The following is a 16,307-nucleotide window of genomic DNA, read 5'->3' on the forward strand; positions in this document are numbered from 1 at the left end:
AATCACTTCTATCTTTGCTTGCTAGGTGCTCGCTCTTTTGCTATGCCTATGCTGCGATACCTACCACTTGCTTATCATGCCTCCCAAATTGCCATGTCAAACCTCTAACCCACCATGTCCTAGCAAACCGTTGTTTGGCTATGTTACCGCTTTGCTCAGCCCATCTTATAGCGTTGCTACTTGCAGGTGAAGATTGGAGCTTGTTCCATGTTTGGAACATGGATATTTTGTTGGGATATCACAATATCTCTTATTTAATTAATGCATCTATATACTTGGTAAAGGGTAGAAGGCTCGGCCTTATGCCTGGTGTTTTGTTCCACTCTTGCCGCCCTAGTTTCTGTCATATCGGTGTTATATTCCCGGATTTTGCGTTCCTTACACGGTTGGGTTATAATGGGAACCCCTTGATAGTTCGCCTTGAATAAAACTCCTCCAGCAATTCCCAACATTGGTTTTACCATTCGCCACCTAGCCTTTTCTTTCCCTTGGGTAGGCCTGCCCAAGGGTCATCTTTATTTTAACCCCCCCGGGCCAGTGCTCCTCTGAGTGTTGGTCCAAACTAGAGCCCTGTGCAGCGCCCCCTCGGGGAAACTCGAGGTTTGGTTTTAGTTATATGGAGCGCTCATCTCAGTGTGCCCTGAGAATGAGATATGTGCAGCTCCTATCGGGATTTGTCAGCACATTCGGGCGGTGTTGCTGGACTTGTTTTACCATTGTCGAGGATGTCTTGTAACCGGGATGCCAAGTCTGATTGGATTGTCTTAGGAGAAGGAATATCCTTCGTTGACCATGAGAGCTTGTGATGGGGTAAGTTGGGACACCCCTGCATGGATTTGAACTTTTGAAAGCCGTGCCCACGGTTATGGGCAGATGGGAATTTGTTAATGTCCGGTTGTAGAAAACCTGAAGTTGATCTTAATTAAAATACATAAACCGCGTGTGTAACCGTGATGGTCTCTTCTCGGCGGAGTCCGGGAAGTGAACACGGTGTTGGAGTAATGTTTGACGTAGGTTGTTCTAGGATCACTTCTTGATCATAGTTGTTCGACCGTGCTTTTTCCTTCTCTTCTCGCTCTCATTTGCGTATGTTATCCACCATATATGCTAGTCGCTTGCTCCAGCTCCACCTCATACCTTTTACGTTACCTATAAGCTTAAATAGTCTTGATCGCGAGGGTGTGAGATTGCTGAGTCCACGTGACTCACAGATACTTCCAAAACCAGTTTGCAGGTGCCGATGATACCGTGCAGGTGACGCAAACGAACTCAAGGAGGATCTCAATGAAGATCGTGTTCGTTATGTTGTTTCCGTTTCTAGTTGATCAGTAGTGGAGCCCAGTTGGGACGATCGGGGATCTGTGTAGCATCTGGGGTAGTCTTCTTTTATTTTGGTTCCATAGTCGGACCTTGATTGTATCTGGTTGATGTAATGCTTATTCATGTATAGTGTGAAGTGGCGATTGTAAGCCAACTATGTATCTTTTTCCCTTTATGTATTACATGGGTTGTGTGAAGATTACCTCACTTGCGACATTGCTTTCAATGCGGTTATGCCTCTAAGTCGTGCTTCGACACGTGGGAGATATAGCCGCATCGAGGGCGTTACAAGTTGGTATCAGATCCTTCCCCGACTTTAGGAGCCCCCTGCTTGATCGAATCGCTGGCGTTGTTGAGTCTAGAAAAATGTTTTGAGTCATTTAGGATTATATATATCGGAGAGTAGGATTCTTTTTACTCCTCGGTCCCTTCGTCGCTCTCGTGAGGCATCCTGACGTAGAGTTTTGACTCTTCTCTTCTCAAATTTTTACTAAATTTTTTTTAGGATCACGCGGGTATCTTGGAATCGTTTCGATGCTTTTGTGACGAGAACATTGTTCTTGGTGCCTCCTGACATTTAGGGGTTATGGCAGTGTCCCGGGGAGTTGAGTTCCGAGGTGTTGACGTCACAATTTGATCGTTGAGATTCTGGAATACCTGAGTTTCGCCGACATCGAAAATCTCTTTTATGTAGCTGTTGGTGAGATAACCTCGACGCCACCTAGTACGGGGGCGGGAGTTCGGGAGTATTGCCATAACTCGTATAACGAATGCTTTTTGAAGGTTAAGGTAAATGATTTCCAAAGGTTTCTTGGTTATGTGTTGAAGGATGGATACAGCTGGATGTAGGATTTGTTAGTTTTGGGTGAGATATTATGCTTCCCCTGTATCCCCAACACCTGATTGCATAATCGGAAAATTTCGGAAGTTTATAAGTGGGAATTCAAGTAGCTCTTAGGATATCTTTTCCGACAAATGTAAGATATGAAATTGGGGTTCGACGTCTAGTGGTCCGCCTATTCACGGTTGGTTTTACAGTGGTCTCGTTGTGTCTTAAAGAGTCCTTGGCTATGCCGACTCGGGGATGCTTCGTATGTCATGTGCACTGCCTTGTACATGATGGTGCTGTACAATCGAGCCCATGTAGGCCCCACCACGAAAACTTCGGACGAAATCTCTATCATCCGGCTTATTTTGCAAGCCAATCCTTGGTTTTGTTTTGAGTGGTGGTATTCGAGTTGCTTCATATCAAGTGTTGATCCAATACCTTCCCTAAACGTGTTCTCATACTCCGATGTGAATACTAATCCTTCTCGATCATTGAGTCTGTCATGTCAATCCTTTTCACCGGTGTGCTTCTCTTCAAGTGGATCCGATCATTTCAACATCCGCAAGATCAAGTATCAGTTTCTTCTGAACGGTGTTTGTTTCATCCGTCTCCAAGTTGCCTTTGTTTTTCCCGCCCACCCACCCTTTTTCTTCAAGGACTCGGATTTCTTAATCAAGTATCCATTTTATTCTTGTGAAGTCTCTTCATTCTTTTCTTTCAATGTTCGTATCTCGTGATTCTCATGAAGATTCTAATGGGAACTCAAGTTCATCATTCTTCGTTTCGTTTATCTTCTCCGGTGGATTCAAATCAAGCTTTTGTTGTTGATCATATCCCTTTTCCTCGTTTCAAATGTCTTCCCTTGCCGGTGCACCTCATAATCATTCCCCGCTTGCTATTCAATTGTCCCGCAGTGCTCAAGATATCTCGAAGATTCATGTTTCCACTCTACATTCAAGCCATTTATTTCAACCGGTGAAAATCTCTCTTTTAAATCTCTTCAATGGTATTTCTTTCGAGTGGGCCCTATCCCACAGGTCTTTTCCCAGGATCTTACCTGACTCTTCTTATTTTACCGGAGCTTTTCTCAAATCTCTCAAAGGGTGACGTAAGAATGAATTTTCATCAGTCAGATGTGTTTCTAAGAGATCACTCAATTTCTTTTCATCGTTGGATCAACCTTTCCAATTTTTATTCTGGAGTGCCTCAAAATATTCATGGTGGTGTTTCTCATCGGTATTCTCAACATTTGAAGACCGAGGAAGATTTTTCCTCCATATCTTATCCGTTCTCTCAAAGATTTGTGATTCTAGTTTGAGGCCATCCTCTCATAATTGTTTTTGATTGTGGGAATTCTTTTCACCCATCCGGAGTAATTCAAGAGTCTTCTCAGTTTGATTATCTGGAGTCCATCAATTCAGGTTTATTCATTTGCAACTTTCAGTGATCATTCTCTAATCTTACTGGTGCATCGCTCAAGTGATCTATAATCAGTTCGTGATCTCTTCGTTCTCATGTATCTAGATTGTCCCAAGTATCTTCGTTCATTTCACAATTCTTACCCGGTGATTCATGCCTTTACTTCGTTCATTTTCAATTCTTATGGTGGTTCGTCCAAGAGATCTCTTCCTTCGTTACATATCAATTTATTCATTGTTTTAACCCTTCCGGTGGTTCGTTCAATACCTTCCCAAGTTGGCGCGATATCTATCTTAATCTTTTCTTCGAGAATAAGTAGTATGCCAAATCCGTTGTTTGTCATCAATTTAAATTGGTGAAGGATACGCATAACGTAATTCTTATTCTTGTTCATCCAAGTGATTAATTCCTTATTCCGGCGGTTCATAAAATTCTCGATTCAAGTTGTCCATCTTTCTTTTCCGGAGCTCAAAGTTATTTCAAGTATATCATCCCAAAGATCCATCAAATCATGGCAAGGATTCACCTTCTGTTTTCAACTTCTCTTTCCTTCTGTTTGATCATTCTTTGTTACCGGAGTTCTTCATGGAGGCCCATCTTGGTGGTTCATCAAAGGATTTATTCCCTTCTCCAAGCGTTCATCAAGATTCTTTTCAGAGGAGCTCAAGAATTCTTCATCTTGCATTCCGGAGTGCAATTCTTTCTATCGTATCATTGGAGGTGGTATTATGTCATTCTTGATAATTTGAGCTCATGTTTCATGATTCACATGTTGTTAAGAATGAGATATTTTAAATCCATCAATCTCGTCATTGGAGTTATCTTGGGTTATGTTTCACCTAAAGCCTTCCCTAAGGATTGTTGCTATCTATGGTGCTTATAAATGATCCAAGTTCTTCATCTTTCCTCCTGGTGAAATATTTTCTCGTCTCCTTGTTCATATCTATCCAATTCTTTTTCCGTGAGTGGCAAGTTGTCACCTCATAATGTTGAGATTCCTTCTATAAGCCCACTTCAAGCTTGTCCTTCCGTTGTTGGTGTTCCAACAACTCCGTTCGACCCTTCTCCTAAAGATGCCTTTTGAAACACTTTTGTGGCAGAAGTTGGCATTTTATTCTCCATCCTCCTATTTCAATTATCTATCTTCTATTTTTATGTTCCGGAGGCAGTATGTTGTGATTTCATCAAGTATCTCCTCATCTTACCAAATTCTTATTCAATCCCTTATCTTTCGAACCGGGGTGCTGTTCGAATTTGTTCTTCCTTGAAACACTTCCCTACCGGAGTGCTTTTCAACTCTGTTCATCTTCGTTGTCTTCTTTCTTTCAAATTTGCTAAACCTCTCAAGGTTCTTTGGTTTCTCTCATTGGTCAAAGAAGCAACTTAGCTTTACCTCTTCTCTTTCTCTTCCGTTTTTCCCTCTGGTGCCATTCTAGATCTCGGGACGAGATCCTCTCGTAGTGGTGGAGTGTTGTAGCACCCCGTGACCGATGTGCCAGGTGTCCTCCAGTTATTTGTTGTTGCTGCCTTGTCATTGCTTGCGTGTCTTGCATGTCATATCATGTCATCATGTGCATTTCATTTGCATACATGTTCGTCTCATGCATCCGAGCATTTTCCCCGTTGTCCATTTTACAATCCGGCGCTTCTATGTCACCCGGTGTCCCTTTCTACCTCTTTCCGTGTGCGAGTGTTAAACGTTTTCGGATTGGACCGAGACTTGCCATGCGGCCTTGGTTTACTACCGGTAGACCGCCTGTCAAGTTTCGTGCCATTTGGACTTCGTTTGATACTCCAACGGTTAACCGAGGAACCGAAAAGGCCTCGTGTGTGTTGCAGCCCAACACCCCTCCAAAGTGGCCCAAAACCCACCTAAACCTCCTCCATCATCTCGGTCGTTCGATCACGATCACGTGACCGAAAACCGCACCTCATTCGGAGCTTCCTAGCTCCCTCTACCTCTATAAATAGACCCCTTCATTTTCGTTTTTGGATCTTTTCCCCGAAACCCTAGCCATCTCCCTCCTCGCGCCACCGGACACGTCCATCCCGCGCCGGACATGTCCGCCGGACGCGTCACTCCGGCGAATCGGACGCCACCACGTCGCCTCCTTTGCCGCCCGAACCAACTAGCGCCCGCCACCACAGAGCGCCTCCTCCCTCTCTGCCCTCCCGCGCCCGCCGCCGGCCCACGGAGCCTAGGCGGGGCTCGCCCGTCCCGGATCGAGCGCTGCCGCCCTGGAGATTCCGCGCGAGCTCACAGCCGCACCGCCCTCCTCGCCGCGTCTGCCGCCAGGGCGCTTTCTCCGCCGCCTCTCGCCCGGCTCGCCGGCCGGCGCTCGCCGCCGGCCAGCCACCGCGAGCTGCCCCGCCTCCGACCGTCTCCCGCCGCCCGACCTCGCCACAGAGGACGCGGGCACCGCCACCAACTCCGGCCAGCCTCCTCCTCGCCTCCTCACCGCCTCTTCCTCCTACTCCGGCGACGACGAGCAAGTTCGGCCACCACTACGGCCATTTCCGGCGACCTCATCTACGAAGTGCTACAGTGCAAATCGGGCCAGATCTGGATCTGAGATCCGCGGGTTGACTTTTTCCCCTCCAAACCCTAAGTTTTTGCAATCTTCATCATGTCATAACTCTGCATGCGTAGCTCTGATTCGTGTGTGTATCATATCAAAATGTTCGCCTCGACGAGTACATCATGTCATCTCATTGCATCATTTTTATTTGAGCTCATCTTGATGCCCGAAATGTCGTTGGAAGAGGGCTATGTGATGAATTTGTCAGATCTGTTTCAGCAAATGGCCTTTTGTAATTTTTGCCATGATTAATGTGTGCATGCTATGATCCTGAGCTCTACATGTGTTTTGTAGAATGCCATGTTATCTTTACAGAGGTGCTTGCCATGTATTTTTGTGATCTTTGTGGTGAATAGCACAAGCATGCAAAGTAGCGTAATCGTTGATGCTAATTTCAGGGACTTAGATTTTCACTAAGTCCTTGTCCTGATTTTGTTGTTATGCCATATGTTCATGTTGTTTCCTACTGATCTGTGCCTCTTTTGGGCATGATCAGCAAGGATGCTTTGTTAATGTTGTGGTGCTCTATCCATCCATGTGTTTGTTTGCATTTATGGAGCACCCTAGCTTGGGTCAATCGAGCTCTACTTTTGCTATAAAATGTTCCTAGCAGATTGTTAATATGCTTAGCGATTTTGCCGAGCTTATTGTTGTTGATCCATGCATGCTATGTTGTTGTTCTTGCCATGTCTATATTCTATGACATGTCTTTTTGATGGGTGTATGCTTAGTTTTTCATGCAATGCCTCGTAGTGAGTGCATCGAGCTCGTAAACATGCCTACTTGTTAATCTGTTTTGCATGCTCCACTTTTTCACAAGTCCAAAACCTGTTTTCATTTGCATTTTTGCCATGCTTGTTTGAACTTGCTATTGAGTGAATTAGCCGATGCTCAGTGTTCATCTTTTGTCAAGCATCATGAGTGGATCCCTGCCATGTATTTTGTTGCTATGTTTGAGTGCTTTAGCATATTTATCTTGATGCATTTAGATGGCTACTTGCTGTTTATCGCAGACCGGTGCCATTTTGTTTTGCTTGTCATTTCCAAACCGTGCATCCGATTCCGGTGATCTTTATATCGATTTCGACCGAAATAACCTCACCTTTCCAGTGGCACTCTTGGATTCCCAAGTTGAGGCCAGGTTATGTCATTCCTTTCGAAATCATGCGTATGCACCGCATACCGCATACCGCATCCCGCATATCATACCATGTTCATGTGTTGGTTGTTTACTATGTTGTGTGCTTATTTCCGGTGTTGCTTCTTCGGGTTGGTTCCGATTATGTCACGTTTGTGAGGAACCGTTCGACTAAGTCCGTTTGTCTTCTTCGTGGACTCGTTCTTCTTCCTTGCGGGATTTCAGGCAAGATGACCATACCCTCGAAATCACTTCTATCTTTGCTTGCTAGTTGCTTGCTCTTTTGCTATGCCTATGCTGCGATACCTACCACTTGCTTATCATGCCTCCAAAATTGACATGTCAAACCTCTAACCCACCATGTCCTAGCAAACCGTTGTTTGGCTATGTTACCGCTTTGCTCAGCCCCTCTTATAGCGTTGCTAGTTGCATGTGAAGATTGGAGCTTGTTCCATGTTTGGAACATGGATATTTTGTTGGGATATAACAATATCTCTTATTTAATTAATGCATCTATATACTTGGTAAAGGGTGGAAGGCTCGGCCTTATGCCTGGTGTTTTGTTCCAGTCTTGCCGCCCTAGTTTCCGTCATATCGGTGTTATGTTTCCGGATTTTGCGTTCCTTACACGGTTGGGTTATAATGGGAACCCCTTGACAGTTCACCTTGAATAAATCTCCTCCAGCAATGCCCAACATTGGTTTTACCTATCGCCACCTAGCCTTTTCTTTCCCTTGGGAGGCCTGCCCAAGGGTCATCTTTATTTTAACCCCCCCCCCCCGGGCCAGTGCTCCTCTGAGTGTTGGTCCAAACTAGAGCCCTGTGCAGCGCCCCCTCAGGGAAACTCGAGGTTTGGTTTTAGTTGTATGGAGCGCTCATCTGAGTGTGCCCTGAGAACGAGATATGTGCAGCTCCTATCGGGATTTGTCGGCACATTCGGGCGGTGTTGCTGGACTTGTTTGACCATTGTCGAGGATGTCTTGTAACCGGGATGCCGAGTCTGATCGAATTGTCTTGGGAGAAGGAATATCCTTCGTTGACCGTGAGAGCTTGTGATGGGGTAAGTTGGGACACCCCTGCAGGGATTTGAACTTTCGAAAGTCGTGCCCGCGGTTATGGGCAGATGGGAATTTGTTAATGTCCGGTTGTAGAAAAATTGAAGTTGATCTTAATTAAAATACATCAACCGCGTGTGTAACCGTGATGGTCTCTTCTCGGCAGAGTCTGGGAAGTGAACACGGTGTTGGAGTAATGTTTGACGTAGGTTGTTCTAGGATCACTTCTTGATCATAGTTGTTCGACCGTGCTTTTGCCTTGTCTTCTCGCTCTCATTTGCGTGTGTTAGCCACCATATATGCTAGTCGCTTGCTGCAGCTCCACCTCATACCTTTTACCTTACCTATAAGCTTAAATAGTCTTGATCGCGAGGGTGTGAGATTGCTGAGTCCCCATGATTCACAGATACTTCCAAAACCAGTTTGTAGCTGCCGATGATACCATGCAGGTGACGCAACCGAACTCAAGGAGGAGCTCGATGAAGATCGTGTTCGTTATGTTGTTTCCGTTTCCAGTTGATTAGTAGTGGAGCCCAGTTGGGACGATCGGGGATCTGTGTAGCATCTGGGGTAGTCTTCTTTTATTTTGGTTTCGTAGTCGGACCTTGATTGTATCTTGTTGATGTAATGCTTATTCATGTATTGTGTGAAGTGGTGATTGTAAGCCAACTATGTATCTTTTTCCCTTTATGTATTACATGGGTTGTGTGAAGATTACCTCACTTGCGACATTGCTTTCAATGCGGTTATGCCTCTAAGTCGTGCTTCGACACGTGGGAGATATAGCTGCATCGAGGGCGTTACACGCTGGCTCATGAGTGCCCAGATACACCTCTCCTAGCCCTACCGTGCCGGCCACGTGTCAGGGCGGGGATGTACATGCCCCGGGGGCTCCTCTCGGAGGGGAGCCCCCTCCCACGTACGAGTAGAAGCACCATGCTCCGTGCTGGCTGACGACACTGCTGAGGAGCGGCTATGCCCGTACACATACGGAAGCGCTATGCTCCGCGCTAGTGATAAACAACTGAGGGCGGCCTCCGGCCGTACCAACCTTAGGGAGCCCAGAGCTCAGTGTCCGGCACCATCGCAACGCCTCCCCTTGGCAGCGCCGCGCGAGGGGGCTGGACACGGGGGCTACGCCCGGGCCTCGCCCGAGCGCACGCCACCCAGCCAGGTCCCAGCGCGGAGCATAGTGCTTCCGTATTTGTACGGGCATAGCCGCTCCCCGAGCGGAGCCAAGGTATGGAAACCCGTTTGAACGTCAAGTGGGACTCCTGAGCATCGCGACTCAGGAGCCTAACTTGCCCCGTAGCCCCTCACTCCTTAGTCCCGTCCTGGTTTCCGGTCGGGGCTAACACTGGGTGAGGTACGCGCGGGGCCGGGCCCTGCCGACGCAGAACGATTAATCCGCTCCTCGTTCCCCCCTTTCCTACTTGTTGCTTGTGCGTCAAGGGGGACTCCTGAGCATCGCGACTGAGGAGCCTAACTTGCCATGTAGCCCCTCACTCCTTAGTCCCGTCCTGGTTTCCGGTCGGGGCTAACGCTGGGTGAGGTATGCGCGGGGCCGGGCCTTGCCGACGTAGAGCGCGAGCAAGTAGGGGAGAAAAATGCAAATTCTAGGAAATTCAAAGAAAATATTACAACCTATAGATTGTTTTACAACGCCAAACACAAGTTTAAATGCCTCCGCGAGGCATGGTGCGTGTTGCAGGAATAAAAACAGGACAGAAGCCACGAAGGGATCACTCTCCAGTGGCGCCGCCTCCTGGGGCCGCGAAGCTGGCGGCACCGTGCCCGGGCAAGATGCTGAAGGCGCGGAACCTCCCCAGCAAAGCTTCGGCTCGGCCTTTCACGGCCTCAGCGGTAGCGGCGGCAAGGTCGCCGCTCACGGGCTCCAGCAGGCTGTCGAGGTCGACATTGGGGTCGCGCAGGTAGACGTGGCTAAGGACACGCGGTAGCGCCGCCAAAGACAGGGCACGCGCCTCGGCCTTGGCCGTGGGGCCAAGGCCGTCTACAACATCTTCAAGCGCACGGACCAGGAAGGGGAGCAGCTTGGCGGGGCCGTCCTCCGCGCCAGCCAGCGACTCCTCCAAGCCGCTCTCGTAAAGCGTCTTCAGCGCGGCACGAGCCCTCTTCTCCATCTTCGCGAAGGCCACCCGATCCTCCGCCAGGACCTTCGCCTTGGCGTTCAGCTCGACCCTCTCCGCCTGCAGCGACCGCTCCAGCGTCTCCAGTTCGCCGTGGCGGTCATCGAGCTTGGCGTCCCAGTCCTTGACGGAAGCCTCCCGAGCCTTCATCTCCTTCTCTTTCTCCTGGCGGCCGTAGACCTCCTAGGCGACCTCGTCGCGCAGGCCTTGCAGCTCGACCTCCAGCTCCTTGCAGCGAGCCTTGGCAGCCGCAGCGTCGCCCAGGGCAGCGTCGCGGGCGGCCTTGGCTTGGTTGGCAGTCTGCTTCTCCCCATCGGAGGCCGCCACGGCCTAGCTCAGTGCTGCTCGGACAGAGGAAGCAGAACGGGCCCAGCCAGAAGCTAGCTCCAGGCGCCCGGCCGCTAAGCGAGGGTCCGCGCTCAGAAGATCCTCCCGCAGCTAGCTCAGTTCGCTGGCAATCTGGTCTAGGATAGCGGCGGAGGAAGCAGAAGAAGCAGGGACCGGCGGAGCAGGCAAAGAAGACGGCGGCGTGATCACGGCTTGGTAGGAAGGAACCCCCTGGGCCTTGGACGCCCCGGCTGCAGCATCGAGTGTAGTCGACTCCAGGGTCAGCGCGACCATGGGGGCTGACTCCTCGCCAAGGCGCCCCAGACGGCCTTGCGAGGATGATCGGACCAGGGAGGCGCGAGCCACGCCATCTTCCTCCCCAGCGAACGAAGGCACCGCCCCGGCAGATGGACTCGCCCCAAGCGGAGCCGAAGAAGCCCCTCTCAACCTCTTCGCCGCAGGCGCCGGCCTGACAAGAGAATATGGACGTCAAGCCTCGGCGGCAGAAACCAAGCAAAGCGGGAATCAAGCACTTACTGGTCGTCGCTCGCGGATCCAAGCAACTTCCGGCCGAACTTGAAGCCCGAGAGCCTGCAGCTTGGGTCAGCCTCAGGAGGCCCGAAAGCAGAAGCCATGTCGGGAGGGCTGGGGCTGCTTTCAGACTGCCTAGGGATCGGAGCGGACCCTGGGGAACCAGCCCCGACCTGCCCTTCCTTGTGATCAAGGGAGAGTCCTCCCCTCCTCGCCCGGCGCCGGCATCGTTGTCATCCGGCATGGAACGGAGGGCCCGAGACCTGAGCCGAGGGAAGGACTCCCCCGACTCCTCGCCAGTCGCCTCGAAGACGGACTCTTCCTCCTCAGCCCCTTCTTCCTCCTCACTCTCGCTAGAGCTGCCGGAGGACACGTCCACCATCGCCAGCGCCGCAAGGTCCTCGGGAGCTACCGCGGGCACCAGCCCCTCACCGTTGAAGGTGGGCATGGCGTTCACCACCTGCTTCCAGTCATCGCGAAGGAATAGGGCGACGGGGGCGCCCACCGGCTTCGCCACGTCTCCCCCAACCAAGGAATGGAGGGCCGTGACCAGATTCTCATCGGTCAGGGCCTCCGAGCTCAGGCGCAAGGCGGCGTCCGCTTCCCCAAGCCTCCACAACGGGAGCGAGTGCTCCTGGAGTGGAGCCACTCGGTGCTCCAAGAACTCCCTCACGAGTGAGGCCCCGGTCAGCTTCGCCGCCCCCAAGTTGCTTGGCCTCAGGTTCGTGTCCATCCTCTTCAGCACCACCTTCGCATGGGGGTCGATGAGCTCCGCGTGGGACCACGCGTCGACGGCCTTGGGTTGCCCCATAGGCAGCACCAGACGGGGGTGGAGACGCCCGACATCCACCATGACCCACTTGCTCCGGAAGCCTTCGATCCTCTTCCCAGGCTTCGAGATAGCATTGGAATTGGAGTACACGATAAAGCTCGCACACGCGGAGGCATGGACACCAGAAACCCGGAGAGAAAAATAGTGATGCAACAAGGCCACCGAGGGCTTTACCCCGACGTGAGCCTCACAGTAGTAAGCAAAAATCACCAGGAGAAGAACAGAGTTGGGGTGGAGATGCAGAGCCTGCAAGTTGTACTGGCGGAGAACAGCAAAGAAGAACTCAAAGAAAGGAGGCACCAGACCGGCGACAATGGCGCTCACAAAGACTGGATAGAAGGTGCTCCCCTTGACTTCAGGCTGGTCGGAGCCGGCTTGAGCACAGTCGCCCCCTTGCTGCCCTGCGCCACTGTCATTAGGCGCGTAAGGGCGAGGTTCTTCTCCGACAAGTTCGGGGAATCCAGGGCCGGAGAGTACCAGGCCTCGGTCGAGGACTTGCGAGGCGCCATGGTGTGCCGGATGAGAAGGATTGAGACAGATCTGGAGGATTTCGGAAGCAAGAAGGAGGAGAGCGAGAAAGGGGATCTGGAGCGAGGCGAAGGAGAACAAAGCAAGTAAGTCTGGCCCGGGCACCTCTTTTGTCAGATGGGTAGTTGCCGAGCGTCGTGGGGAAGCGCAGTCACCCACGTCCAGTCAACCGCCACGCGGCCACCAAGGCCGTAGGCTGTTGGGGCCCGCGGCGCTTCGCACTTGCCCCTTCGCTTTCCTGCTAGGGCAAGCTCGGGCGTGCCTTGGGCCCGGGTGCTACTGTCGGTGTTCTGGGAACGGGGGTCCCCAGACTTGCCTTCCTGCAGCCTGCGGCGTGGCTCAAGTGGGGGCCCAGCGCGGCCCATCTTCATCAGCTCAAGCTCAAGACCCTCGCGAGTGGCCAAGCCTCGCGGGGCGGGCGACAGTAAGCTTCCTCAAAGGCAGCCTCATCAGGCAGGCCCGCGAGGAGGCGGAGGGATCAAGGCAGGGGTACCTCGCGAAGAGCCCGTGACGCAAGCCATGACGATCGAGACCAGGCGGGCGCTGGCCAGCGCAGTGTCCTTGTTTCCCTTTTGGTGCAAAAGGGGCAAGCACAGGCCAGGGCATCAGGCAAAGGTTGCCATTCCGTTGCCACAAGACCAAGAACAGCAGAGCGGCAGGACGGAGGTCACCGTGGAGCCCAAGACTGCGTCATCACCAGTGCTTTTGGCAGCCGAAGACCACCTTTGGTCAGGATAACTTGTACTATATGTTCCCCTTCAAAATGGCCAAGTGTTGGCGCCCTTCCTGCTCATTATTTGGGGAGAGGCCCAGGGCCTCTATAAATAGGGCTAGCCACCACAGAGTAGAAGGAGGATGAGACATCGAGGAGACATCGATGAGACATCGAGAGATCTGGTAGAACCCTAGCAGAGAGAGAGAGAGAGAGACGACTGAACTCACCCTAGCAGTTCATCGCACCAGCTCAAGAACACCTCTCGCGAGGCTGTTCTTCCCTTGTACTATTCATCATCAGCCCCTGAGGCAATCCACCACACCACACACTGGAGTAGGGTATTACACCACAACGGTGGCCCAAACCAGTATAAACATTGTGTCCCTTGTGTCGTTCGTTGTTTCCAGCTTAGATCACGCGAGAAGATTGGACGTAGATCGGTAGGGAAGAGATCTCCGCGCGCACCCCAGTGTTCAAACCTCAAGGGTCTGCCGGAACCCGAAAGCCGACAGTCACAAAAGATTTTCATTGGACCGGATGCACTAGGTATGACACCTAGATTGGATATGAACTCCTTCATCCAGACTCCTTCATTTGCTGCTTCCGAAGTAGCTATGTACTACGCTGCACACGTAGATCCCACCATGATGCTCTGCTTGGAACTGCACCAACTGACAGCTCCACCATTCAATAAGAATATGTATCCGGTTCATGACTTAGAGTCATCCGGATCAGAGTCAAAGCTTGCATCGACGTAACCGTTTACGACGAGCTCTTTGTCACCTCCATAAACGAGAAACATATCCTTAGTCCTTTTCAGGTATTTCAGCATGTTCTTGACCGCTGTCCACTGATCCACTCCTGTATTACTTTGGTACCTCCCTACTAAACTAATAGCAGGGCACACATCAAGTCTAGTATAGTACAACATTGCATACATGATAGAACCTATGGCTTAAGCATAGGGAATGACTTTCATTTTGTCTCTATCTTTTGCAGTGGTTGAGCATTGAGTCTGACTCAACTTCACACCTTGTAACACAGGCAAGAACCCTTTCTTTGCTTGATCCATTTTGAACTTATTCAAAACTTTATCAAGGTATGTGCTTTGTGAAAGTCCAATTAAGCGTCTTGATCTATCTCTATAGATCTTGATGCCCAATATATAAGCAGCTTCACTGAGGTCTTTCATTGAAAAATTCCTATTCAAGTATCCTTTTATAATATTTGGAAATTCAGTAACATTTCTGTTGAGCAATATGTCATCCACATATAATATCAAAAATGCTACAGAGCTCCCTCTCACTTTCTTGTAAATACAGGCTTCTCCAAAAGTCTGTATAAAACCATATGCTTTGATTAAACTATCAAAGTGTATATTCCAACTCCGAGAGGCTTGCACCAGTCCATAAATGGATCGCTGGAGCTTGCACACTTCATTAGCACCTTTTGGATCGACAAAACCTTCCGGTTGCATCATATACAACTCTTCTTTAAGATATCCATTAAGGAATGCAGTTTTGACATCCATTTGCCAAATTTCATAATCATAAAATGCGGCAATTGCTAATGTGATTCGGACGGACTTTAGCATTGCTACGAGTGAGAAGGTCTCATCATAGTCAACTCCTTGAACTTGTCGAAAACCTTTCGCAACAAGTCGAGCTTTGTAGACAGTAATATTGCCGTCAGCTTCAGTCTTCTTCTTGAAGATCCATTTATTCTCTATGGCTTGCCGATCATCGGGCAAGTCAACCAAAGTCCACACTTTGTTCTCATACATGGATCCCATCTCATATTTCATGGCCTCAAGCCATTTAGCAGAATTTGGGCTCATCATCGCTTCCTCATAGTTCGTAGGTTCGTCATGGTCAAGTAACATGACTTCCAGAACAGGATTACCGAACCACTCTGCTGCGGATCTTACTCTGGTTGACCTACGAGGTTCGGTAGTAACTTGACCAGAAGTTTCATGATCATCATCATTAGCTTCCTCACTTACTGTTGTAGGAATCACTGGACCTGATTTCTGTTATAAAATACTTTCCAATAAGGGAGCAGGTATAGTTACCTCATCAAGTTGTACTTTCCTCCCACTCACTTTTTTCGAGAGAAACTCCTTCTCTAGAAAGGATCCATTCTTAGCAATGAATATCTTGCCTTTGGATCTGGGATAGAAGGTGTACCCAACAGTCTCTTTTGGGTATCCTATGAAGACACATTTCTCCAATTTGGGTTCGAGCTTATCAGGTTGAAGCCTTTTCACATAAGCATCGCAACCCCAAACATTAAGAAATGACAACTTGGGTTTCTTGCCAAACCATAGTTCATAAGGTGTCATCTCAATGGATTTCGATGTTGCCATGTTTAACGTGAATGCAGCCGTCTCTAAAGAATAACCCCAAAACGATAGCGGTAAATCAATAAGAGACATCATAGATCACACCATATCTAATAAAGTATGGTACGACGTTCGGACTCACCATTACGCTGTGGTCTTCCAAGTGGCGTGAGTTGTGAAACTATTCCACATTGTTTCAAATGAGGACCAAACTCGTAACTCAAATATTCTCCTCCACGATCAGATCACAGAAACTTTATTTTCTTGTTACGATGATTTTCCACTTCACTCTGAAATTCTTTGAACTTTTCAAATGTTTCAGACTTATGTTTCATCAACTAGATATACCCATATCTTCTCAAATCATCTGTGAAGGTAAGAAAATAACGATACCTGCCGCGAGCATCAACACTCATCGGACCGCATACATCAATATGTATTATTTCCAACAAGTCTGTTGTTCGCTCCATTGTTCCGGAGAACGGAGTCTTGGTCATCTTGCCCATGAGGCATGGTTTGCAAGCATCAAGTGATTCATAATCAAGT

Source organism: Triticum urartu, chromosome 2A (genome assembly GCF_056163025.1).
Source record: "Triticum urartu cultivar PI428250 chromosome 2A, HENAU_Tu73, whole genome shotgun sequence".
NCBI lineage: Eukaryota > Viridiplantae > Streptophyta > Magnoliopsida > Poales > Poaceae > Triticum > Triticum urartu.